This window comes from Garra rufa, chromosome 1 (genome assembly GCF_049309525.1).
Source record: "Garra rufa chromosome 1, GarRuf1.0, whole genome shotgun sequence".
In the NCBI taxonomy this organism is placed as follows: domain Eukaryota; kingdom Metazoa; phylum Chordata; class Actinopteri; order Cypriniformes; family Cyprinidae; genus Garra; species Garra rufa.
The window spans coordinates 72,158,796-72,184,563 of NC_133361.1; the positions used below are offsets into that span (position 1 = coordinate 72,158,796).

The 25,768-nt window shown below is 44.0% G+C and overlaps 1 non-coding gene and 1 pseudogene across 1 annotated transcript; both read right to left on the reverse strand.

Annotated features, from left to right (window-relative positions):
* Positions 1 to 15,458: 15,458 nt before the first annotated feature.
* LOC141346884 (U1 spliceosomal RNA) lies at positions 15,459 to 15,622 on the reverse strand. The gene has a single exon (XR_012357266.1). It is a non-coding gene; the product is annotated as a U1 spliceosomal RNA (small nuclear RNA).
* Positions 15,623 to 15,982: 360 nt separating this feature from the next.
* On the reverse strand, positions 15,983 to 16,154 carry LOC141347211 (U2 spliceosomal RNA; annotated as a pseudogene).
* Positions 16,155 to 25,768: the final 9,614 nt, after the last annotated feature.

Genomic DNA, 25,768 nt, shown 5'->3' on the forward strand with positions numbered 1-25,768 from the left:
ATTCCACACCATCAACATTACATTCATTTGTCCACATGAAAAATAGAATCAGAATCAGAATGAGCTTTATTGCCAGGTATGTTTACACATACTAGGAATTTGTTTTAGTGACAGCAGCTCCACAGTGCAATAGAGTGACAGTGACAAGACAAGACATAGATTATAAAAAAGAACAATATACAAGTACACAAGGCAAAGTGCAAAGTGCAACATAGCAAAAACACAATATACAGAGTATGCCATTACTAGGTACAGGTATATTAGGTGCAAATTTGGATGTAAGTAGGTATTAATAAATGCTGAGTAGATTAGTAAAGTGTCTAATAGTGCTGCATGTTCCACGTTTACTGACAAGTGTTCATGAGATGGATTGCCTGGGGAAAAAAACTGTTCCGGTGTCTGGTCATCTTGGTGCTCAGTGCTCTGTAGCGCCGAACTGATGGTAACAGTTCAAAGAGCGAGTGTGCTGGATGTGAGGGGTCCAGAGTGATTTTGCCAGCCCTTTTGCGCACTCTGGATAAGTAGAGATCTTGAAGGGTAGGAAGGGTTGTACCAATGATTTGCTCAGCACTCCGGACTATGCGACGTAGTCTTCTGAGATCAGAATTGGTAGCTGAGCTGAACCAGACAGTAATTGAAGTGCAGAGGACGGATTCAATGATGGCAGAGTAAAACTGTTTCAGCAGTTCCTGTGGCAGGTTGAGCTTCCTCAGCTGGCGGAGGAAGTACAGTCTCTGCTGGGCCTTTTTCACAATGGAGTCTATGTGAACATCCCACTTCAGGTCCTGGGAGATGGTATTGCCAAGGATCCTGAATGACTCCACTGTGTTAACAGTGCTGTCCATGATGGTGAGTGTGGGGAGAGCAGGGGGGGTTCTCCTGAAGTCAATGATCATCTCCACAGTCTTGAGCGTGTTGAGCTCCAGATTGTTATGACTGCACCAGACAGCTAGCTCTTTAATCTCCTGTCTGTAAGCAGACTCATCACCATCTTGAATGAGGCCGATGAGTGTGGTGTCGCCTGCGAACTTCAGGAGCTTGACAGAGGGGTCTTTAGAAGTACAGTCATTCGTATACAGAGAGAAGAGCAGTGGGGAGAGAACACAACCCTGAGGGGCGCCAGTGCTGATAGTACGGGTGCTGGATGAGAATTTTCCCAGCCTCACTAGCTGCTGTCTGTCTATCAAGAAGCTGTTGATCCACTGACAGAGAGAGGTAGGCACGGAGAACTGAGATAGTTTGGGAAGGAGGAGGTTTGGGATGATGGTGTTAAAGGCTGAACTGAAGTCTACAACCAGTATCCTCACATAAGTCCCTGATTTATCCAGATGCTGCAGGATGAAGTGTAAACCCATGTTCACTGCATCATCTACGGACCTGTTTGCTCGATAAGCAAACTGCAGGGGGTCCAGTAAGGGTCCGGTGATGTCCTTCAGATGAGCCAAAACCAGTTTTTCAAACGACTTCATGACGACAGATGTTAGCGCCACAGGTCTGTAGTCGTTGAGTCCTGTTATTTTGGGTTTCTTTGGAATGGGAATGATTGTCGAACATTTGAGGCAGTTTGGTACTTCACACATCTCCAGAGACCAATTGAAGATTAGTGAGAAAATGGGGGCCAGCTGGTCAGCACAGGTTTTCAGACAGGCTGGTGTCACACCATCAGGGCCTGGTGCCTTCCTTCTTTTGTTCTGGCGAACATCTCTTTCACTGAAGTGAATTGTCGGAGTGGGGGAGAGTGGTGTTGTTAGGGCTGTTGTTTGAGGTGTGAATAGAGTTTTTTCAAACCTGCAATAGAACTCGTTCAGATCGTCTGCCAGTTGCTGATTCCCTACCATGCAGCGGGATGGTGTCTTGTAGTTAGTGATGGCTTTCAGGCTGTCCCACACCAATGAAGAGTCACTGGAAGAGAATTGATTCCTTATCTTTTCATAATAATTCTTCTTTGCCACTTTGATCTCCTTTTCCAGTGTGTATTTGGCCTGCTTATACAAGACACTGTCCCCTTTCCTGTAAGCAGCCTCTTTGGCGTGACGAAGCTGTCTGAGTTTTGCAGTGAACCATGGTTTGTCGTTGTTGAAAGTTAAACGAGTCCTGGTAGGAATGCATGTATCCTCACAGAAACTGATATATGAAGTAACAGTGTCTGTGAGCTCGTCCAGATCGGTAGCAGCAGCTTCGAAAACACTCCAATCAGTACATTCAAAACATGCCTGTAAAACCTGCTCTGTTTCGTTGGTCCATCTCTTCACAGACTTTGCTACAGGTTTAGCAGATTTAAGTTTTTGCCTGTATGTTGGTATAAGATGAACCAGGCAGTGATCAGAGAGTCCCAAAGCTGCCCGTGGGACAGAGTGATATGCATTCCTTATTGTGGTGTAACAGTGGTCCAATATGTTGACTGTATTTTGGCAGTTCACGGGAGAGATTTGCTTTGCTAAAATCACCAAGAATGATTAAAACAGAGTCGCGTCATTCAGCCAGGTTTCCGTGAAACACAGAGCGGCAGAGTTTGAGAAATCCTTGTTAGAAAGGGAGAGCAGGAAGAGTTTGTCCGTTTTGTCTCTGTAATTCTCTTGCTTGTCTCCAAAACATCCCAGTTCTCCTTTTACAGTATCTAATTATCCACGCCTTTGAGCGTTCCTTAACCATTTCCCACCAGCCCAATACATCATTATACATACTTTAACTCCTCCAACCCCCCCAAAAATACAGCATACTCTTCACAAAAAATTTTTTCCTTCAAAACTTTGATGTTCATCCTCCAATACCCCTTACCAAATTTAACTGTATTCCCCTTAATCACAAACCAGACCATCTCATGATCAGAAAAGAAAACAGGCCTCACTCCCCTTTCTCCAAAACAATATTCCTAGAGAAAAATACATAATCTAACCTTTTCTTCATCCCTCCAGAATTCCTCCATGTTGTCATGCATGCTTTAGGATTAACCCTCTGCCCTCCGTCCACCAAATCGTGCCATTGCAGAATACCTTCCAACACCTGCTGACTACTATCCCCTTTATCCCCTAATTGTATGTTGAAATCTCACCCCATTATAATTTGTTTATTAGTGGCACAAACTGTTAATAACATATCAAAAATTTCACTCCTCTCCTCAGCTGTTTGGGGGGCGTACACCGAAAGCAATCAATATTCGCCCCCTCTCTACTTTACATCTGCTCCAACCACCCTCCCTTGTGAAACTGTGAAATAATTCTCAACTTCTATTTCCTGATCCCAAAACAATATTCCCACCCCTGAAGAAAAAAACCCCACCCACACTCCATACTGCACCTCCCCTTGCCCACTCTTCAGTAAATTTCCTTGCATCTTCAATACCTTTTAAATGAACTTCTTGCAAAAAATAAATGCTAAATTTACAATTATGCAAATGTTAATCTTCGTTTAACTGGCTCTCTTATACCCCTTACATTAATAGTCCCCACAGTCAGTTCTTCAGTAGACACCCTTATTCACTCTTTAATGTCCCCTCAATTTCTTGTCCTTCCAAGCTTGTGGCCGCACTTTCACTCACCACTAAATCTTCCCAAATTAAGGGTGTTGCCTTGCAGCCAGATGACTCCTCTTCCTGCTCATCATACCCCTTAGCGTCTGTTTCCTCTGTCAGCTGAAATAAGGGCCTCGCATTGTCCATCTCAAGCCCCTCTTGACTGTCTGTAGATGACGATTCCTCTGAAAAACTCAACTTTAGAACAGTTTTGGGCTTTTCTAGCTTTTCTAACTTTCTCCCCAACCAAAAAGGAACTGGAAACACATACGATAAATAATTTAGGCTTGGGAGAAGATCAGCCTTTACCACCTCCAACCTTCCCCACAAAGACAACCTTCTAGAATCCCACCTTACTATCTTCCCCCGCGCCACCTTCAACCTTGCCTCCCAATTCTCCTTTCCGCTGTCTCCAGAATTTTCAACCCATCTACACAAATACTAAACCCTCCTCTTACTTCTGCTCTTTCAGCCCACTGACCAAAAAACATGACTGATGACTTACCCACATTCACTGTGCCCCAGACAGCTGGCAAAACTCCTCCAGGATTCTACCAACCACCTCAAAGTCACGCTCCGAGGTAAAAAAAGGTTGTATCATCTGCATAAGCAGCTACTTTGGCGCATACAAAAGCCTTCTCCTGATTTACGCTCAAAACGGCTAAAGGAAGCTGCCTTTGCTCCACCCAGCTGATTATATCCTTAACTAGAGCCAAGTTCATAGAGACTGACCTTCCAGGCACCCCACACGTCTGGTCTAACTGAACAACTGCTTCTATGACTTTCTTAAGCCTCTCTGCCAAGACTTTTGCCAAAACTTTATAATCCGTGGTCAGCAAAGTAATAGGCCTCCAATTCCTTCGCCCCTTTCTTATACAATAATGTAACCAACCCCGTTCTCATTGTTTCTACCAACTCCCCCCTTCTAAAACATTCCTGATACACTCCCACCAGTTCCCTTCCTACCCACGGAAAGACCAACTCATAAAAGGCAGCTGGAAGGCCATCACATCCTGGAGCTGTGCCTTTTTTCAGAGAAGCCACTGCAGATCTAACTTCTTGCAAGGTCAAATGACCTTCTAATGTTCTCCTATCCTTATCCTCTAAAACCCCTTCTAGACCCCCCAAAGCCTTCCCATATGCTGTAGCTGAAGGGGTTCTATCACTGAATAAATCTTTATAAAACTCCTCAGCCACCTCCAGCATCCCCTTCACTGAGGTCTGTACCCCTGCTTCACCCCTCAAACCCTCTATATGACTTTTCCTTTACCTACCCCGCACTGTTGCAAAGAAAAAGCTGGTTGGCTTTTCATCATAGAGCCGCTTCCGGACGCTTGAACCTTGCAAAAAGACTTCGCTTCCTGCCAGTAATGATCCTTCAATGCATCCTGCAGATATTTGGCCCTAGACCATCCCTCCGTAGTCCCCAAAGCTCCCCCTGTCCAAAGAGCCTGCAGTTCCTCTGACCACTTACCAACTTCTTCCTGCTTACTTCTTGCTTTCTCCCTAGCCCAATTCCAACAAAAAAACAAAACAAAACTCTAGCCTCTCCTTGAATCCCTCCCACCACTCCCCTCCTGACAGAAATAACCCTTGCAGATTTTTCCAACCCGCTACCAAATTAAAAAGTGCTATACAAAAAACCTTGTCCTCCAGGAAGGAGGTATTGAATTTCCACACCCCTTCCCCCGCCTCTCACCTCCCATCCCCACCCATACCCCCACCAGACAGTGGTCCGAACACCACATAGGAACTTGAGTATAATTAGACACCTTTACATATGACGGCAAGAAAAGATAATCCAACCGTGCTGCCGCCTGCCTACAGTTCCGCCAAGTGGAGGTGGGTACCCTCCCTCCCGCCCCCCAAAAGGAATCGCACAGTGAGAAACCTGTCACCAATTGAGCCAGCGTCCTACCAGAAGTGTCGTCCAAAGACACATTAAAAATCCCCTCCCAGCACTAGCAGTCTATTTGTGTATAGACTTGCACTCAAACTTTCCAAGAACCCCTCTCTATCGCCCAGTTTACTTGGGGCATAAACATTGACAAAGCGAAAAGCTATCCCCCTCCACCTCGTGTCTACAACTACTACCCTCCCTAGGATGACGACGATGGCAGACTCAATAACAAAATCCCAAGAAAAAAATAAAATACCCACACCATCTGCATTAACGTTTCCCACACCCGAAAGGAGGGCCCCATTTCCCATCCCGCAGAAAAAACAGAGATATCTTTTTATTCTTCAAATGGCATTCCTGCAGAAAACAAACATCCAAAGATGACATTTTTAAAGACAGGAAAATTGCAGTCCTTCTTTGTATCATCTTTAGTCCTCTTGCATTCAGTGTGGCCACCTTTAACCACGGCATTTAGACAAAAAACTCTTTTAGAAGAAAAAGAAAAAGGAAAAAAAACGAAAATGCAGAAAAGCCCACAAAAACCTTCACATGCTCCCTTTTCGCTCTAAACCTTTTCTCCCCCTCCCTTTCCCCATTACTTGGGTGAGCCAGAGCGAGGTAAATTCCTGTGCTGTCAAATCCTTCAAGCCCCGGCCCACCCCAAGGATGGCGAGCTGGTACCCTATCTGGGCCCCACCTGCAGGTAGGCACGGGAAATACAGGGGGCCAGTCTTGGCCCACAGGTCCCGCGCAGCGCCGCCAGAGTAGATGCCGCACGGTCTCCGGGAAGTTGCATCCGGACCGTGGACATATCGGGTTTTTGGCCATGCCTCTGGAGTGCATAACCGCCCTGACCGGGAGGATCTCATGAGCCACCATCCATGACAAGTCTTTGTGCCTGTTCTGGAGAGCGGGGTAAGCAGCGTTCCTCCAAACTTCTTTGGCCTCATGTAATGTGAGGCCTGGAACTGGACTCACCGGTTCCCGGTCCTGCACAAGAGAGCCAAGATGCTTGTGGTTAGTTAAAATGGTGACATCTTGGTTCTCTAAAAGGTATCTCTTTAAAAACTTTTTAATAAAACTGTACTCATAGGGCAAGTTAAAAGACACTGGGCATTTAAAATCCACTGGTAAAATCTTCAGAGTCCTTAGGTACGACCCCATCCAAAATCGGGTCATAGCAGCTGTTTTGTTTTCTTTGGATGGGGTCGTGGCATATTTAAAATGCAGGGCGGTGAAACGGCTGCCTAAAAACAGGTGGGGGTCTGGGAGGCCTTTTCCACCATTTGCTGGTCTCTTGCTTCTGTTCAGCTTGGCGCCCTCTTCGTATAGATAAAACGTCCGTAGCTAAAAGAGTTACATCGTCCATGTATAAAACACAGGTCGCTGTCAGTTCACCCCTCCCAGGAACGTCTAGTCCTCTGATCCATTTAACCCTTCTCAAGATCTGTGCCAGTGGCTCGATGCAGGCCACATACAAAAGAGGAGATAAAGGACATCCCTGACGGACACCGCTGTGTATATTCACAGCATGGGAAAGATGCCCATTTACAAGAATTTTGCTGACTAGGCCCTTGTACAGCAGTCCCACCCAGGCTATAAACCTTTCTGGAAAACCCATTTTTTGCAGTACCTGAAAAAGGAACTGGTGCGAGACTCTGTCAAATGCTTTTTCAAAATCTAAATTTAAGACTGTTAGCCGAAAATTTCTGTCTCTCGCATAACAGATGGCGTCTCTAATCAGCACTACGCTGTCTGTTATCTTTCTTCCAGGCACAGCGCACGCTTGATCTGGGTGGATCACGTCCTCTAAAGCAGTCGACATGCGTATTGCTAAAAGTTTGCTAAAAATCTTAAAGTCCACATTTAAAAGTGTAATGGGTCTCCAGTTTTTAAGGTCAGTCCTGTCCTCTTTTTTGTACAGTAATGACACTATCCCTATCCTAAAACTGTCTGGCAGTCTGTCAAGCGTCTCGAAGTCGTTAATAACAGCCAATAACTCGTGTGCTAAAATATCCCAAAAAGCAAGATAAAACTCTAGGGGGAGTCCATCTGCTCCTGGGGACCTCCCCCTTTTAAAACCTTTAAGAGCTTTATACGTTTCTAAAATGGTAAAATCTTGGGATAAAAGCTTATTTTGTCTATTAATTTTCTTGTCTAAAAAATTTAAAACTTCCTTCATGGTGTACATCTTTTTTACTATACAAGTCCTCATAAAAGTGTTCTACATTCTTTAAAATCTCTTCTGTTGTTGTTACCTCCCTCCCTCCTACCTTAACCCTGGATATTGCCCCTCCCTTTGTTATTATCTTTTTTTTAAAATATTGTGTACACTTTTCACCTTCCTCTATTTCTACTTTCTTTACTTCTTAAAATAACGCCTTTACTTTGGATATTGGATAGAACTGACATCTCTTTTTTAACCTCTATAATCTCTTTACTAAAATCAACACAATTGTTTAAAAGATTAAAATATCTTTGTAGTCTTTTTTGCAACCCCATCATGCGTCTCTTTTCCCTGTTCTTTTTATGTTTTCTTGTCCTTTACCATGTCCCACCACTGTGCACGTGAGTCGTAAAAGTCTTGGAGGGTCTGCCATTGGCTGAACTGCTCCCTGTATTCACTGACTACCTCCTCATCCTCTAAAAGGGAACAGTTCAGTTTCCACAGCCATCCACCTACAATCACACCAGTGGGGAGTGAAAGGGTGAAAGATAGCATTAAGTGATCTGAAAAGAAGAGTGGGATCAATGTAGCATCGGTTGGCGGGCAGTCTCTTGTAAAAAGGTAGTCGATTCGAGAGGCTTTGGTACCATCAACACTGAACCAGGTGAAGCCCTCCTCTCTTTGATGCATTTTTTTAAAACAGTCAACTAACTTAATCTCGGACTAAACTTTGTAATAAAACCGATGTCTTATCAACCTTAAAATCATCACCTACGGTCTTCCTGTCTGTTTTTGATAAAACAATTAAAATCCCCTGCTACCACTAGGGGAGCCCTACCTAGCATGTGGGGTTGCAGGTCTTCTAAAAGCTTATACCTGTCGTTTTTCTCTGTAAAACCATACACGTTTAAAACATTAAAATCCTTACCTAAAAAAGTCAGATTTGCTAAAATTGCCCGCCCATCCCTCACCACAGTGCTGCCCTTCACCAAGATATTGGGATTGTTTATTAAAATGGCAACACAGTCGTTTTTGTTAAAATTGGACCCATTCCAAATGGAAGGCCTTGGGATCCACATTCCTTCCCAATTCCTATAATTCAATAAAAAGGTGAGACATTCTTGTAATAAAAACATATCTGACTTAAAAGATTTTAAATAGGATATAACACTCTGTGCTCGTATATTTCTCTTCACGCTTCTCACATTAAGGGTAGACATGGTGAGAGCCATGAGCAGTATGGTTAAAAGGTACAAGTCGTTTAAAAACAGAAGACAATGAAAGACTACAAAAATACAATTAAAATCATGTTGTGTCTTGTTTCACTTTCCCTTTCCCAGAGGAACTGGGATCAGGTGGGAAAGTGCTTGACACCTCAGGTGCTACAGAGAGACCCTCTTGTAGCTCCTTTGGTGATGATGTTCTCAGCTTGAAGTGCAAAAAGGACACCTCATTAGGAGACTCTAGGGGCCACATGCGTTCTTGATCTTCTGAATCCGAACTATCAAGTCGATGTGCTGCCCTAGCTTTTTTTTCTCCTCTGTTTCAAACATAGGAGATCCCCCGGGTCTTTTTTGCACTTGAGCATTTGGGAGTGAACAATCAGTTTCACTCCCACTACCCCCCCCCCCACTAACCTCCGAGACGATTTTTAGGGAGGAAGCCGTTTCCTCCTCTTCCTGAATCTCCCGCCAAAACCTCAGGACCCACCTCCTCGTTGGCTTGCTGTTCCGGTGGGGTGGCCATTTTGTTGCTTTTCAATTTGTTGGCAAAACTTTTTGGGCAATCTCTGTAGAGATGGGTTAGTTCACCACAGAGATTGCACTTTCTACCATTTTGGCACTCTTCAAAAGTGTGCCCAATTTCTCTGCACTTCCTACACACTACTTCCTGACATGCCTCAGCAAGATGACCAAGTTTGCCACACTTGCGACAAAGCTTGGGCATCCCTTGATAGTGAATGGTAGCCTCTGTTCTCACCCAACACAATCATAGAAGGTATGTGACTCAGGCCATGGTAGCTGTTGGGATCTGCCCATTGCTTGATGGGCACTCTCCACGCACAGCTCCAGATGCCATCCTCATCCAAGACCTTGACTGGTTGTCCTCGGACAGAGCAATATCTTGCCAACCACATTGCTATTTCCTCCCCACTCACAGTTTCATTAAACATCCTAACAATCACAACTTTTAGTGAATTATCAGTCAGTTTTTCCACTGTGAACATGGAGAAGTTGGCTTTACATATTTCAAAACGAGACCAGAAAGTATTTAGCAAGGAAGCAGAGTCATCAAACAGTTAATTTCCACCGCCTTGAATTCAAGCAACTGTTGGATGTACTTCCTAGAGAAGTCCAACATGGACATAGTCAGGAGAGTACCATCCTCTTTTTTCTTGAAGTTAAAACGCACGCTGTGCAGCACGTTGCTGCTAAAAAAACAACAACCACTAAGTTAAAACAATAAATAAGTTAAAATCTTACCTTAAAACCAAGTAGATTCCCCGAGAAACGGGTCGTCGACGAGTAAAAGCCGCTTGTCCTTTACCTCCTGAAGAATGGGGGTTCTGTGTGACAAGCAGCACACAGGCCAAACGGTCCTACAAGAGGCGATCGCTGTCTCTTCCGTCCGACCAGACCACTTGATCTTAGCCAAAAGGCCGAGAAGCGATGACTTGTGAGGCGGCAGAGAGGAAGCCGGAAACAGCAACGGCCACCTCGGCGGTTGGTCGCAGAGCCCTGACACATCGGGGAACGTGCCTTGTGTCATCGGAATCCTTGGCTCGAGCCGGACGAGAGGCAGGCCTCGGATTGGCTCGTCGCATTTTGTCGAAAACCTACTTTTGCTATCCAGTGCAAGGCATTTGGCCCAGTCCGACCCGGAGCAGTGCAGAAAGATTCCCTGGAGTCTGACTGTCAATAATGATCCAAAAAAACCCCGGAAATTTCCATTCACCCTGGCGAGGGGACCCCCAGTTTTTGCCTAACTTTCCCTAGCATGTCGGTCCAGTTGTCCCTTCCACCTCCCTCTTTGTCAAATTTTACACCTAAAATCTTAAAATTTGTCTCTTTAAAAACTACGTCCAGTCCCCCTGTGTCGACTCCGTCCCACGGCCCGAAGAGCTGGGCCTCGGACTTGTTTCTGTTAAGCTTGGCGCCCGAGGCCCGACCGTACCAGTCAGTCAGGTCCATTGCTCTTCGTATAGATAAAACGTCCGTGGCTAAAAGAGTTACGTCGTCCATGTATAAAACACAGGTCGCCGTCAGTCCACCTGTCCCAGGAACGTCTAATCCTCTGATCCATTTATCCCTTCTCAAGATCTGTGCCAGTGGTTCGATACAAGCCACATACAAAAGAGGAGATAAAGGACAACCCTGACGGACACCGCTGTGGATGTTTACAGCTTTAGACAAATGCCCATTTACAAGGATTTTGCTGACTAGGTCTTTGTACAGCAGTCCCACCCAGGCTATAAACCTCTCTGGAAAACCCATTTTTTGCAGTACCTGAAGCAGATACTGGTGCGAGACTCGATCAAATGCTTTTCCAAAATCTAAATTTAGGACTACTAGTCGAATGTTTCTGTCTCTCGCGTAACAGATGGCATCTCTAATCAGCACTAGGCTGTCTGTTATCTTTCTCCCTGGCACAGCACAAGCTTGATCCGGGTGGATCACGTCCTCTAAAACAGTCGACATACGTGTCGCTAAAACTTTGCTAAAAATCTTACAATCAAAATTTAAAAGTGTTATGGGTCTCCAGTTCTTTAAGTCAGTCCGGTCGCCTTTTTTGTGGAGTAAAGAAACTATCCCTATTCTGAAACTGTCTGGAAGTCTGTCAAGGGTCTCAAACTCTTTAAAAATTGTCAGTAAGTCATGTGCTAAAATGTCCCAAAAAGTTATATAAAACTCTAGGGGAAGTCCATCCGCTCCCGGGGACTTCCCCCTCTTAAAACCTTTAAGAGCTTTTTGGATTTCTAAAATGGTCAACTCCTGGGATAAAAGCACGTTTTTACTGTCCACCCTCTTGTCTAAAAAATTTAAAACTTCCATTACGGTGTCATTGTGCACTTCTTTAAAACTATAAAGCCCCTCATAAAAATGTTCCACACCCTCTAAAATTTCTTTTGTTGTTTTTACCTCCTGGTTATCTTCCCACCCCTACTTAAAATCTTTTTAAAAAATATCTAGTGTACTTTTCACCTTCTTCTATTCCTCTTTCTTTACTTCTTAAAATGACCCCTTTACTTTGTATATTAGCTAAAACTGACATTTCATTTTTGACCTCTTTCACTTCATTTTTAAAATCAAAACCATTATTTAAAAGATTAAAATACCTTTGTAGTCTTTTTTGCAACCCCATCATGCGTCTCTTTTCTTTATGCTTCTTTTGTTTACCTACCTTCTTAAAAAACTGTCTCGTCCGGTCCTTAACCATCTCCCACCACTGTGCACGTGTGTCATACATGTCTTGGAGGGTCTGCCATTGGCTGAACTGTTCCCTATATTCCTTAACTACATCCTCTTCTTCCAATAGGGAACAGTTCAGCTTCCACAGCCCTCCCCCTACCGTCACACCAGTGGGCAGTGAAAGGGTGCAAGACAGCATCATGTGATCTGAGAAAAAGAGGGGGGTTAATGTAGCATCGGTCGGCGGGCAGTCCCTTGTAAAAACATAGTCGATTCGAGAGGCTCTGGTGCAGTCACCACTGAACCAGGTGTGAAGCCCTCCTCTCTTTGATGCAAATTTTTAAAACAGTCGACTAGGTTAAAATCTCTAACTAAAGCCTGCAATAAAACCGCCGTTTTGTCTACTTTAAAATCTTCTCCTACCCTCTTCCTGTCTTTCTTAGTTAAAACACAGTTAAAATCCCCTGCCACTATTAGGGGAGTTCTACCTAACATGTGGGGTTGCAAATCTTCTAAAAGCTCGTATCTTTTATTTTTTTCCGTAAAACCATATACATTAAGAACATTAAAATCCCTGTCTAAAAAGGTCAGATTTGCTAAAAGTGCCCGCCCTTCCCTCACCACTGTGCTGCCCTTCACCAAGATGTTAGGATTATTAATTAAAACCGCAACTCCATCATTTTTATTAAAATTTGAACCACTCCATATGGAGGGTCCAGATGGCCAGAGCTCCTCCAACTTCTTGTACCTGGTTAAAAAGGGCAGAGAACACTCTTGCAATAAAAACAAATCTGACTTAAAAGTTTTTAAAAAGGACAAAATGCTCTGTGCTCTGAGAGTGGACCTCACACTTCTTACATTGATGGTAGAGATGGTGAGGGCCATGAGCAGTGTGGTTAAAAAGATATGAGATAAAAGGAAAACAAACATTAAAAGACTACAAAGGCACAATTAAAATCAAGTTATTTCTTGTTGCACTTGCCTTACCTTTTCCTCAGTAAAACTGAGGTCGGGGGGGCAAGTGCTTGACACCTCTGGAGCTACAGAGGAACGCTCTTGCAGCTCCTTTGGCGATGATGTTCTTAGCTTAAAATGCAGGAATGAGACCTCATTTGGGGATTCTAGGGGCCACATACGGTCCAGATCTTCTGAGCTAGAACTATCTGGCCGATGTGCTACCCTAATCTTTTTCTCCCCTGTTTCGAGTAGAGGAGATCCCGCAGGTCTTTTCTGCACTTGAGCATTAGGAAGTGAGCAGTCCGTTTCACTCCCACTAGATGGCATGCTCACCTCCGAAACGGTGTTGAGGGAGGAACACGTTTCATCTTTTTCATTTTCCTTGTCTTGCAGTGGGGTGGGTTCCACCCCCTGTTCCGTTTCAAAATGTGACTCCGCCCCTGTAGCCGCCCCACTTCCTGCCTCCTGCCCAATCCTTGAGGTTGGCTGGGATTTTGAATTTCCCGCCGAAACCTCAAGGACCGCCTCCTCCTCCCTTTGTTCCTTTGTTTGCTGTGGTTGTGGGGCGGCCATTTTGTTAGCTTTAAGCTTGTTGGCGAAGCTTTTTGGGCAATCTCTGTAGAGATGGTTTGAGTCTCCACAAAGATTACACCGCCTGCCATTGGTGCATTCTTCAAAACTATGACCAATTTCTTTACATTTCCCACATACAGTTTCCTGGCACGCTTCGGCTAGATGTCCAAACTTGCCACACTTTCTACAAAGTTTGGGCATTTCCTGGTAGTGAATGTAGCCTCTGTTTTCTCCCAACACAATCATTGAAGGCAGATGTCTCAGGCCTTGGTAGCCCCCGGCGTCTTCCCATTGTTTGATGGGAATTCGCCAGGAGCATGTCCAAACGCCGTCCTCATCTAGCACTTTGACTGGCTGGCCTCGAACAGTGCAAAATCTCCCCAACCATACACAAATATCTTCTCCAGTCACTGTTTCATTGAACATCCTGACAATCACAGTTTTAATTGTGTTGTCAGTCAGTTTTTCCACAGTAAACATGGAGAACTGGGCTTTGAACATCTCAAACCTTTGCCAAAAATCACTAAGATGGGAAGCAGCTCTAAAGCTAACATCGAATCCTTTGTTCAGGGGCAGAGTCACAATACAATTCAAATCATTTGGTTTAAAATTTAAAGTTTTTTGGATCAGCTTCCTGGAGAAGTCTAATCTTGACATCCCCAGGAGCTTCCCCGAATAAAAAACGCACGCTGTGGTGCCTCCGCACGCCGGCACGAGCAGCCGACATGATGGAGGCACCCACAGCTCTAAAAACACAATAAATACAACAATAAATAAAAAGACCTTACCTTAAAACAAGAAGATTCCCCGAGAGAACGGGTCGTCGCCAGGTAAAAAGCTGCTTGTCCTTTACCTCCTGAAGGATAGGGGCGCTGTGTGACAAGCCACACACAGGCCCGAAAGGACCCGCAAGAGGCGATCGCTGTCACTGCCGTTTGACCAGACACTAGATCTTAGCCAAAAGGCCGAGAAGCGATGCCGTTGTGAGGCGGCGGGGAGGAAGCCGGAAACAGCGGCGGCCACCTCGGCCGCGGGCGGTCGCAGAGCCCTGAAACGTCGGGGGACGGCAGTACCCACCCCCGCCCGCAACGTCACCGAGCCTCGCCCCGATCGGCCGGGCGGTGGCGCTGCAGCGATGGAGAGTAAAGGCATCGCTCGTAACTCCCAAACGGTTTGTCGCAGAGCCACGTGCCTCGTGTCATCGGAATCCTTGGCTCGAGCCGGACGAGAAGCAGGCCTCGGATTCGCTCGTCGCACTGACGAAATTTTCGGCTATTTTGGATTTCGTCGAAAACCTACTTTTGCAAACCAGCGCTAGGCATTTGGCACAGTCCGACCCGGAGCAGTGCAGAAAGATTCCCTGGAGTCTGACTGTCAATAATGATCCAAAAAACCCGGAAATTTCCATTCACCCTGGCGAGGGGACCCCAAAACGTTGGAAGGTCGTGTGGCCGAGTTTGCTAAAATGGCTATAACTCCCGCAAGGAATGAGATCGGTTCACCCAAATCGGCACACCTGTGCAGGGGCTCGGTCTGTGGTCAGGTGTAAAGGGGCGCTGCGACTGGCCACTTGGTGGCGCTGTAAGGTCAAAAAAAATAGGAAAAGGATACAAAAAGGACAGCCAAACAAACATGCAAACAGCTACAGCTACGCAACGCTTAGTCCAATCCACTTGAAAAGCGAGGTCTGTGAGAAATTTGAACTGAAACGCCCCCCAGGGGGCGATCTTTCAAGACCGCGAGTGACTTTGTTTTCACGCACAACACACACACACACACACACACACACCAGGTGACAGACCTCCTCACTCTGAACAACTCTCTAAACCATTGATCATCCAGGAAAAAAAAAGAGATAAAGACCAAACCACAACAAAACAAACAAACAAAAAAAGAGACAAAAACCCAACAAAAACATCTGCCTTTTCAAACCAACAAATCCAGGGGAGAGCGCGAACGCAGTCCCCCACTACCATAAATTATGCAGTCGAGATTCCCACATTTGGGGAATTCGCAGGGGTCAGCACGGCCGGAGTGCAATGGACGAGCCTCGCCCTGGGTGAACCACCTTCTTGATCATGGTGTCTCCCCTGCCAGGTAAGTATGAAGCTTTAGGCCGCCTGTCAGAGGAACCGCTTCCCTGTCTACCATCCTTATCAACGGTGACCCCCATCCCAAGCAAAGGAAGGGCGGGTGCCCTGCGTTGACCAAGCGTCTTCTTCTTCTTCTCTTGCTTAATGGCGGATCGCAAACAACTTTTAGGTGCATGGCGCCACCCGCTGCACAGAAGTGTGTAACATCACGCCGTTTGAGCGTTCTTGTATTCTATTTATTAGCCCAGAGTTTTTACCCCACCTCATTATCAGAAGACTCCAAGACCTCAGATGGGCGTGCCGGGTGGCAAGAAACGGGAAGCACGGCTTTGAACCCGACGTCACCGGCTCTGCTGTTAGACACAAAAATAGGGAAAGCGCACCGTTCCTGGAAACACTGCAATACCAGGCCGATGCATGGAGTGGACGGAGCAAGCCCCGGCTCCAGCTCCCTGATCCAAAAATCAATTTAATATGAAGTCCCCGGGTAGGGGACGTATCAGATATTAAACTGATAAGAACAGATTTTTTCTTTCGAAAATGTTTTATTGTCACCATTTTCAAACAATTATTTCACACATACATTTTTCTTTTAATACACATTTTTTAAAAACAAGCATGAATAAATAGAATAAATACACATGGTTTAAAAGGAAATACAATCATTGATAAAAACCAAAACAAAATAATCTTTTAAAACCATTGTGTTAGCTTGTTTTAAAAGTCCATGTTGTTGTGTGTGTTAAAATGTGTGAGTGTTAAAACATAAAATACAGATTTAAAATGACCACAAGCATCTTATACCACAAAACACAATAAAAACACCAATTAAAAGACTTTAAAAGTCATCTCTTGTGCAAAACCGGGGGTGAGTCCTTATCAAGCATGTCATCACCCCACTCCCCAGAACAGGCCAGTGCGATGTTGTTGCCTGGGCTCAGCGGAGATCCCCTCTCCTCCGGCCCGCTGGCCCGCTGTTCCCGTAGCCAGAGTGGTGAGGGTGCATCTACGGGCGGCCAGGGACGGTGGCGGCCGGGACCCTCCCGGTGCGACCCCGGCCCCCTCGTCCGAATATCGTCGCCCGGTACCCCTGCAGCATTGATGTTACCTTTAGCTCGCATGCATGGAGGGGTACCGTAACGCGCTTCCCCACCAGCAGATTTCTGGTGGCCCAGATGGCATCCTTGATGACGTTAAGGGTGAGCCAGAGCGAGGTAAATTCCTGTGCTGTCAAGTCCTTCAAGCCCCGGCCCACCCCAAGGATGGCGAGCTGGTACCCTATCTGGGCCCCACCTGCCGATAGGCACGGGAAATACAGGGGGCCGGTCTTGGCCCACAGGTCCCGCGCAGCGCCGCACTCCCAGAGCAGATGCCGCACGGTCTCCGGGGAGTTGCATCCGGACCGTGGGCATATCGGATTTCTGGCCATGCCTCTGGAGTGCATAACCGCCCTGACCGGGAGGATCTCATGAGCCACCATCCACGACAAGTCTTTGTGCCTGTTCTGGAGAGCGGGGTGAGCAGCGTTCCTCCAAACTTCTTTGGCCTCACGTAATGTGAGGCCTGGAACTGGACTCACCGGTTCCCGGTCCTGCACAAGAGAGACAAGATGCTTGTGGTTAGTTAAAATGGTGACATCTTGCTGCTCTAAAAGGTATCTCTTTAAAAACTTTTTGATAAAACTGTATTCGTAGGGCAAGTTAAAAGACACTGGGCATTTTAAATCTACGGGTAAAATCTTTAAGCTCCTTAGGTAAGACCCCATCCAAAATCGTGTCATTGCAGCAGTTTTGTTTTCTTTGGATGGGGTCATGGCATATCTAAAATGCAGGGCGGTGAAGTAGCTCCCTAAAAACAGGTGAGGGTCTGGGAGGCCTTTTCCACCATTCTCCGGTCTTCTCTTCACAATTTTTCTCCTCAAGCACTCCCACTTGGACCCCCACAGAAAGTAAAACACCGCCCTCTCCAACTGTGCCAGGAACCTTCGTGGTGGACTAAAAACAGAACAGACAAGTAAAATCAGTGGTAAAATCACAGATTTAAAAATTAAAACCTTGCCTTCAAAAGTCATCTGTCTTAGTCCCCAAAAACCCAGTTTTTGCCTAACTTTCCCTAGCATGTCGGTCCAGTTGTCCCTTCCACCTCCCTCTTTGTCAAATTTTACACCTAAAATCTTAAAATTTGTCTCTTTAAAAACTACGTCCAGTCCCCCTGTGTCGACTCCGTCCCACGGCCCGAAGAGCTGGGCCTCGGACTTGTTTCTGTTAAGCTTGGCGCCCGAGGCCCGACCGTACCAGTCAGTCAGGTCCATTGCTCTTCGTATACAGATCTGGCCATTAAAAATGCGTCTATTTTCACGCGGCAGCCTGCAATTCGGCACGCGTGGCCACGCGTCCTGCCGCAGCGGCTTTTTTAGATTTTTTTACAACGTGGTTGCACTTCATATAATATCCACCAGGTGGCGCAAGGAACAACATTCTGTAGCCAAACCCTGCACAAAGAGGAATATTTGGACAGAATTTACGTCTGTAATTCATTCTGTATGTAACGGCAAAGTATTTATAATTTCGTTTCTTTTTTATTAAGGTAATTTAGAAAAAAAAAAAGTTTGGAGCATTTTTGTTCGTTAAACGTAAGCTTTTTGTTTCTTAAAGACCAAGCGGCAGACAGTGAGTTGACCTACTCTGTGTTTCAATTTGCCTTCTCAAATCACGAATTGGCTAAAATAAAATCCATAGATGTAAAACAAAAGATTTAAATACTAAGAGATATAAATGTGTGCTATTAGGTGCCAATCGTTTGTGCGGAGAGTGCAAAACACATTTTTAGGACATGAAGGATCAAGCTCGATCAGTTACATTTTTTTCAGTGGAAAATATGTAACCACTATTTTTTGTCAGACATGATAAATAAATATGTAGAAAGACTTAAATTACTACTTAACGAAAAAAAAACGAGGATTTGAGGAGGACTGTTAACTGCATCATCACTGACTCAGAAAACAGTAGTTTCTAAATAAATAATTAAAATATCTCCTTACTATTTGACAGTCAAGGTATTTACTTGTTCCAGTGTTTTGTGGCAAGCTTTAAACAAGGAACCCTTCCAAGCTGTGCTGAACGTGCGCTCAATGCTGCTGACAGGACCGTGTTTCCACCAGCGCTGCAAGTTTTTTTTTAATCACCACTGAATGTTAAAACATAATTTTAGCCCGCATTTGATCTTTGACGGACTAAAATGCAGGGCTATACGTCTTAAAAGTGTAACATGGAAATATAATGGATGTACTGCGAAAAAAGTTTTATACTCGACAGTGAGTACGTTTACATGGACAACAATATTCCGATTTTAACGCGATTAAATACTCTGATTAAGAAGCAACCATGTAAACTGATATTTTTGATTAATTTAATCCGACTAAAGTCATAATTTGAGTAAACACAAATCGAATTAAGACAGGTGGAGTATTCCTATTTTAGTCGCATTATGGAAGACATGTACACACCTTAATCACACTATTCCCCTTGTGTAGGACTTTTCGCCATATTTTGTGACAGGATACACACTAATGCTGCGCTCCAGGCAGGTTTTTGAGCTCGTAAATCACGTCTTCAAAGAACTTTGTAGCGTTCCAGGCAAGTCACGCCAAGAATTTATTATTTTTATAGTATTAATAATTTGATTGCAACGTTAAATTGTCCTAAATATTACTCTATTTTTCCACCGTGTGCCACTTGCATAAACACCGCACCCCTTTATTGTTGTTTCTTGGGCTAAGTCATGTCAGAACTGGGAACTGGGAGTGCGTCGATCTGGTACGAGTTCACGGGTGGGAATTCACGGTTTTAACTGCCGTTCCAGTGCACTTTCACTGGTAGAAGTTTGGAAAAACACGGGTAACGGGTTGCCTGGAACGCGGCATAACGCTCTCAGTTGGTCGCGCTTTAGTTTCATTTTTATTTATTTATTTATTTCTTCAACATGGGCTTAATCAAAGCTCATTGCTGATAAATAGTTTGTCTGTTATCATAATGTATTGTTTTATGGAAACGTATTTAACATTCAACCCCCTTTTGTGCATATTTGTTAGTAGGCCTACTTATTTTAATTTTGTGAACGGGATTTCCGCTATTGTAATGTCTAGGATGCTTTTCACTTTTACTTTTGAATTCATGATCTTGGTTTTGCTTACATATTGGCTACACCTATCAATTTTAAGATTAAAACAAATTCTTAAAAGATGGATTTGTTATTTTTAATTAAACAGCATAACAAAAATAAAATAAAACTAGCTTATATAGCATTTATTAACAAAAACTAATAAGACGAGGCACTCCATCACATGCTGTGTTATATGCCGACTAAACAATTTATTACAGGGCGCGCAAACACTGAGCAATCAAAATAATTAATTAAAAAATAACAATAAATAGCAAGTACAAAATTACAAAATACATTATAAAATTCAATATTTTAAAGCCACAGCAAATGAAGATTTACATGTTTGAGAGGTAGCTCGTCTTTTTCATACCATTTATACAATTTTAGATACACTTGATTTTATTGATTTGTGCAAGAGGAGAAATATAAACTATAGTTTAGAGTGTAAAAAAATTATTTGATGTATTATTGTGAGTAGTAGTAGTATTTTCTTTTATTTCTTTTTGTGCTGTTGTGACAGACTGGAAAGGTAATAGTGAAAGAAAAGACTATTATAATAGTAGGCACCCCCAAGAATATTAATTGTTTTGGTTGTTTGCTCAACTTCAGTTTTATTCTATAAGAGACTCTTTGAAAATGTGTTCTAAAGTTTTATGAATTTAAGTGTGTTCTTCAAGATGCCTGTAGGTGGCGTATTACGCTAGAATGAGGAGGAAATTGCGTTCTGGCAAAAGAGCAAGACCATTAAAGAAAGTGCCAGAACGCTGCAGATTCTAATCTGTGTTTGTCTCATTCTATTTTACAGGTATGTAAAATCGGTTTTAAAGACCAAAACACATTAATTCTGAAACATAAGAAGTCCATAAATGTTCAAAGATGATGTTTGTACAGAAAAATTGATTGTAGAGTTTTAAAAGGATTACTTTGTTTTCGGTTCAGCCGATGTGATTGCACGTTATGTAAACAGAGTTTAAAATTCATGATACGGTTAAAAAAAAAGGTGTACTATAAGTAAAATGTGAAAAAAACAATCTTACTAGATTCCTTGTGTAATCTTTATAGATTTATCCAGGTTGAGCTGGACGATGGGTTATATTGAGTTTACCCACTCCATGTTGGTTATGTGAAAACTTGAAACACAAAATGGTGGTTTTCTCTAAAATGTACACTCAGAAGGGTTGAAAATGTCATCTGTATTAACTGTTGATCCTCATTAATTGTTTAATCCATCAACAGGAGTGTGTTGCCGCCTTGTAGTGATTCTGATTTCTCTTGTATAGAATTTCACTAGATCTAAAATAGACAAAGTGAACAGTAAGACACAAGACAAGTGTTTGTTGTATTCAGGTGTTTATTTGCACTGAAAAAGGTACAATCAAAGATAAGTTGTTGTGTTGTTCCAAATGTATTACATTTACTGAAGCAAATTTGAATTGAAATGCTGTGAATTGTTCAAAGCATGACCTGTAAAGGAACATTGCTAACAGTTGTGAATGCAAAAGTGTTATACTTGCCTGTTAATTGCAAGAAGAGAAAAAAAAGAGCAAGACCATTAAAAGAAAGTGCCAGAACGCTGCAGATTCTAATCTGTGTTTGTCTCATTCTATTTTACAGTTACGTTTTCTCATCCTTCCCTGTTTGAGACCGGTAACATTTTGGGGGCTCGTCCGGGATCAGGATCTTGGTATCAGCTTCGCGACTGATGACGTGTGGAACCAGTGTGACCTTCTGGATTGAGCTACAAGGAATGCTGTGAGTTTTGTCTACCTTGTGAGTGCAAGTCTTCGGTGGTTCTGGTGAGATGGCGTCTTCGGCTCCTCTTCGTGCTTTGCAATGGGACATCCAAAGACAGCTTCATCTGCTCAGTGAAGAACAGCTGTATAGACTCGCTTCAACACTGGAAGATGAAAGAGACAAAGCAGTTCCAGAAGTGACTGGTACCAATGAACCTGAACTTTTTGAATTCATCGTGGACTACATGAAAAGCGATCAGCTGAAAAAGCTTGAAGATTTAGGTATGTCTTGTTTGCTTACCATCAGAGACAAGATTGATGAACTTAAATCCAGCACGGAAAGTAAATCAGACATGGACACTGCGAACAATGACAAAGAGGTTAGTTGTGGGTCATCAGTAGCAGAACAAGTTTCTGGGTTGGTCAGACTGACTGATGTCGCTGCATTATTGCCCCGTCGAGAATTCAAAATGCATGGTGGTGTAATTTCAGATTCTGGGTCAGACATGAGTTACAGCAGTGTATGTAAACAAATTGATGAGGGTGTAAAAGAAAAATTCTCTGAATCTGAAATCTTACGCACAGTGTTAAGAATGATCAAACCAGGTAACTTTAAAGACATGCTGACCAACAAAGAAGATCTCACAGTTGCAGAACTGAAACGGTTTTTGAAATCACATATGAGAGAACGAAGCAGTACTGAACTGTTTCAGGAGCTCAGCACTGCTAAGCAGCAAGATAAAGAAAACCCACAGCAGTTTGTCTATAGACTACTGGGGTTAAAACAGAAAGTTCTGTCCGCCTCACAACATGGTGGTTCAGAGTTTAACTATGACAAAAGACTGGTGCAGGGTGTTTTCCTCCATACACTGTATCAGGGGCTTAATGAGAAAAATTGTAATATCAGACTGGACATTAAGCCTTACATCTCTGACTTAACAGTGACTGATGACTTTATCTTAGAGCAGGTCACCAAATCAGCGAATGAAGAAACAGAGAGACAGAAACGTCTAAGCACTATACACAAACACAAGGTCTTGACTGTTAATGCTACCCAGTCACAAGAGGACAGTGAGACAGGCTATGAGACGTTTCAAAAGAGAGTTGAGGGAGAAGTTAGAGCAAATCGCACTGCTTTAATGGAACTGACAGCTCAGGTCTCTGCTCTCACTAAAAATCTTGAAAAGATGCTAAGTCCTACTGCTACGGTTCAAAGCCAAACTGCTGTGCCATCAGCAAACGTTAAAGTTCCAGACAAACCTGAAAGCAAGCGCAGATGTGAGCACTGTGTCCAGTTAGGAAATCAGGACTGCTGCCACTGCTTCCGATGTGGCCAGGCAGGACACAGAGCAGTTGGCTGCCTAAAGAAGGGAACAAAGGTGGGAAACGAGAGACGGTCACTGGTGCGGGACAACCAGTGACCACTTCGAACAGTCCGTCCCATGTTAAGGTAAACTGTGTTCCTACTCACAATACAGCAAATCCAATTAGGACAAAGCATCAGTCATCAAAACAACGAGCAGCACAACTGATTGGCAGAAAATGTATGCTATCTTGTTGGTTAAATGGTGTTCTTACGGAAATGCTCTTGGACACAGGGGCTCAAGTAAGCATGGTAGGAAAGACATGGATAGAAAAGTTCCTTCCGAATGTGTCCATTAAGCCTATAGAAGACCTACTTTCCGACACCCAGCTTCACATTACTGCCGCCAATGGCTCTGTCATTCCATTTGTTGGATGGATTGAAGTACTCCTTGAACTTAAAAATTATGGACACGAAGACCTTGCCATTCATGTACCAATGCTGGTAAGCAACTGCTGTAATGACAATCCGCTTCTTGGATTTAATGTCATCGAAGAATTGATCAGAGTAAACTGTGATCAGCCAAACAGCACTGAAAATCTGGCCATTCTGCTGAGTGAAGCTATGAATGTAAGACAGAGTATAGCTAACAAAATTGTCAATGTTGTCGTTCAATTAACAGATTCAGAGAAAATATCAGACAGTCATGTGGTAAAAGTAGGGAAGAAAGGACTCACGATTAAAAGAGGTGAACTTTGCAAAGTCAAGTGCAGAGTTAGAGGTTGGCCTGATGGAGGAGTCATGCCATTTGAACCTCTCCCGGAACGGCCAGTCCAAGATGGTCTTGAACTATTTCCAGCTGTGGTAGATGTGCCAAAAGGTGTATCTAAAGTTGTGAAGATTCCTGTTATGAATTCCACTCAACATGATATTTACCTCCCCGCAAGGACAGTGTTGGGTACCATCACATCTGTATCCGAAATCCTACCCTTTACTCCTGGGGGTGTTGGAAGAGAAAACGACCAGAAGGAAAATGTGGTTCATGCGAATCAGTTGAGCCAGGTGGATGATGCGAATCAGTTACCTGCCAACAAAACAGTTAAGTGGCACCCACCTGTCGATTTAGAACACCTTTCAGAACAAGAGCAGGAGATAGTTAGACAGATGCTATATGACGAATCTGATGTTTTTGCTCATTCTGATGGAGATATTGGATGTATCCCAAATCTGAAATTGAAGATTAATCTCAAAGATGACACTCCCGTTCAGAAATGCTATAATTCAATTCCGAAACCCCTATACAAGGAAGTTAAAGAGCATGTCCAAAATCTCCTTGACCATGGCTGGATAAAGAAATCCTCCTCCGCGTACTCATCACCAGTTGTCTGTGTCCGGAAGAAGGATGGTAGCTTACGGCTATGTGTTGACTTCAGAGAGTTGAATCGTAAGACTATTCCTGATAGACATCCACTACCGAGGATACAAGATTTACTGGACAGCCTTGGAGGATTTACATGGTTTTCAATTCTTGACCAGGGCAGTGCTTATCATCAAGGATTCGTGGCTGAGGACTCTAGACACATGACTGCTTTTAGCACCCCCTGGGGGCTCTACGAGTGGAAGCGTATCCCGTTTGGGTTAACAAATGCTCCAGCAGCCTTCCAGAGGTGCATGGAGGGTGTCCTAGAGAATATTAGAGACAAATGTTGTTCACCATACCTTGATGATGTGCTCTGCTACTCGAAAACCTTTCACGAGCATGTCGATGACCTTAGACAAGTGCTCTGCAGAATGCGGGAGTATGGCATCAAGCTCAGACCTAATAAATGTGAACTTTTTAAAAGGCAGATCAGATACCTAGGGAGAATGGTGTCTGGAGAAGGCATTGAGATTGATCCAAAGGACCTCGAGGCTGTATTGCAACTGAAAAAGAAGGAACCAAAAACAGTGGGGGTAGTTAGAACTCTGTTAGGGTTCTTAAGTTACTATCGATCCTTCATCCAGGATTTCTCAAGGTTAGCGAAGCCGCTGTATGAGCTCCTGCAGAACCCCAAGGAAGAGACTGCTCTGAAAGTAGCAAAGAATAGCCAAAGTAGACAGAAGACAAGGAAGGGGACCAAAGCACAAATGCCATCGAAAACTCCTATTCAGTGGACAACTGAACATCGGGCTGTTCTGTCAAAATTCATAGAGATGCTTACCAGTCCTCCAATTCTGGCATTCCCTGATTTTGACTTACCGTTTGTGTTGCACACCGACGCATCAAATGAGGGCTTAGGTGCTGTACTTTACCAGCTGCAAGCAGGTAAACTTCGTGTTATTGGATTTGGCTCAAGAACTCTGACTCCAGCAGAGCGCAATTACCATTTACATTCTGGTAAACTTGAGTTTCTAGCTCTCAAGTGGGCGATCTGTGACAAATTCAGAGATTACTTGTATTATGCCCCCACATTTACAGTGTACACGGACAACAATCCGTTAACTTACGTTTTGAGTACTGCCAGATTAAATGCCGTAGGTCATCGCTGGGTCGGCGAGTTGTCCGATTTCCATTTTGATATTAAGTATAGACCAGGTAAACAGAACTCAGATGCAGATACACTGTCACGGTATCCTCTCCATCTCACAGACCACCTGAGTGATTACACTGAAGCTGTGCCAGCCGAGGTTGTGTCAGCGATGTGGCAAGGGAGTAAGGCTGTTGTTGAAGAAGAGGTACCGTGGGTGGCCTCACTGACCCTTCGCTCTGCGAGTGATGTGGAAAAGGAAATGCTGAAAGGGCGGATGTTATCCCTAAAGACTCAGGAGGATGTCAGAGCTTCGCAACAGGACGATGAGTGTATTAAGGAAGTGATCAAGCTTAAGGAAAGTAACTGGACCCCAAACAACAAAGAAAAGAAAACTATGTCCAAAGCAACCAGGCGTCTGGTACAAGAATGGAACAAGTTAATAGTAGAGGAA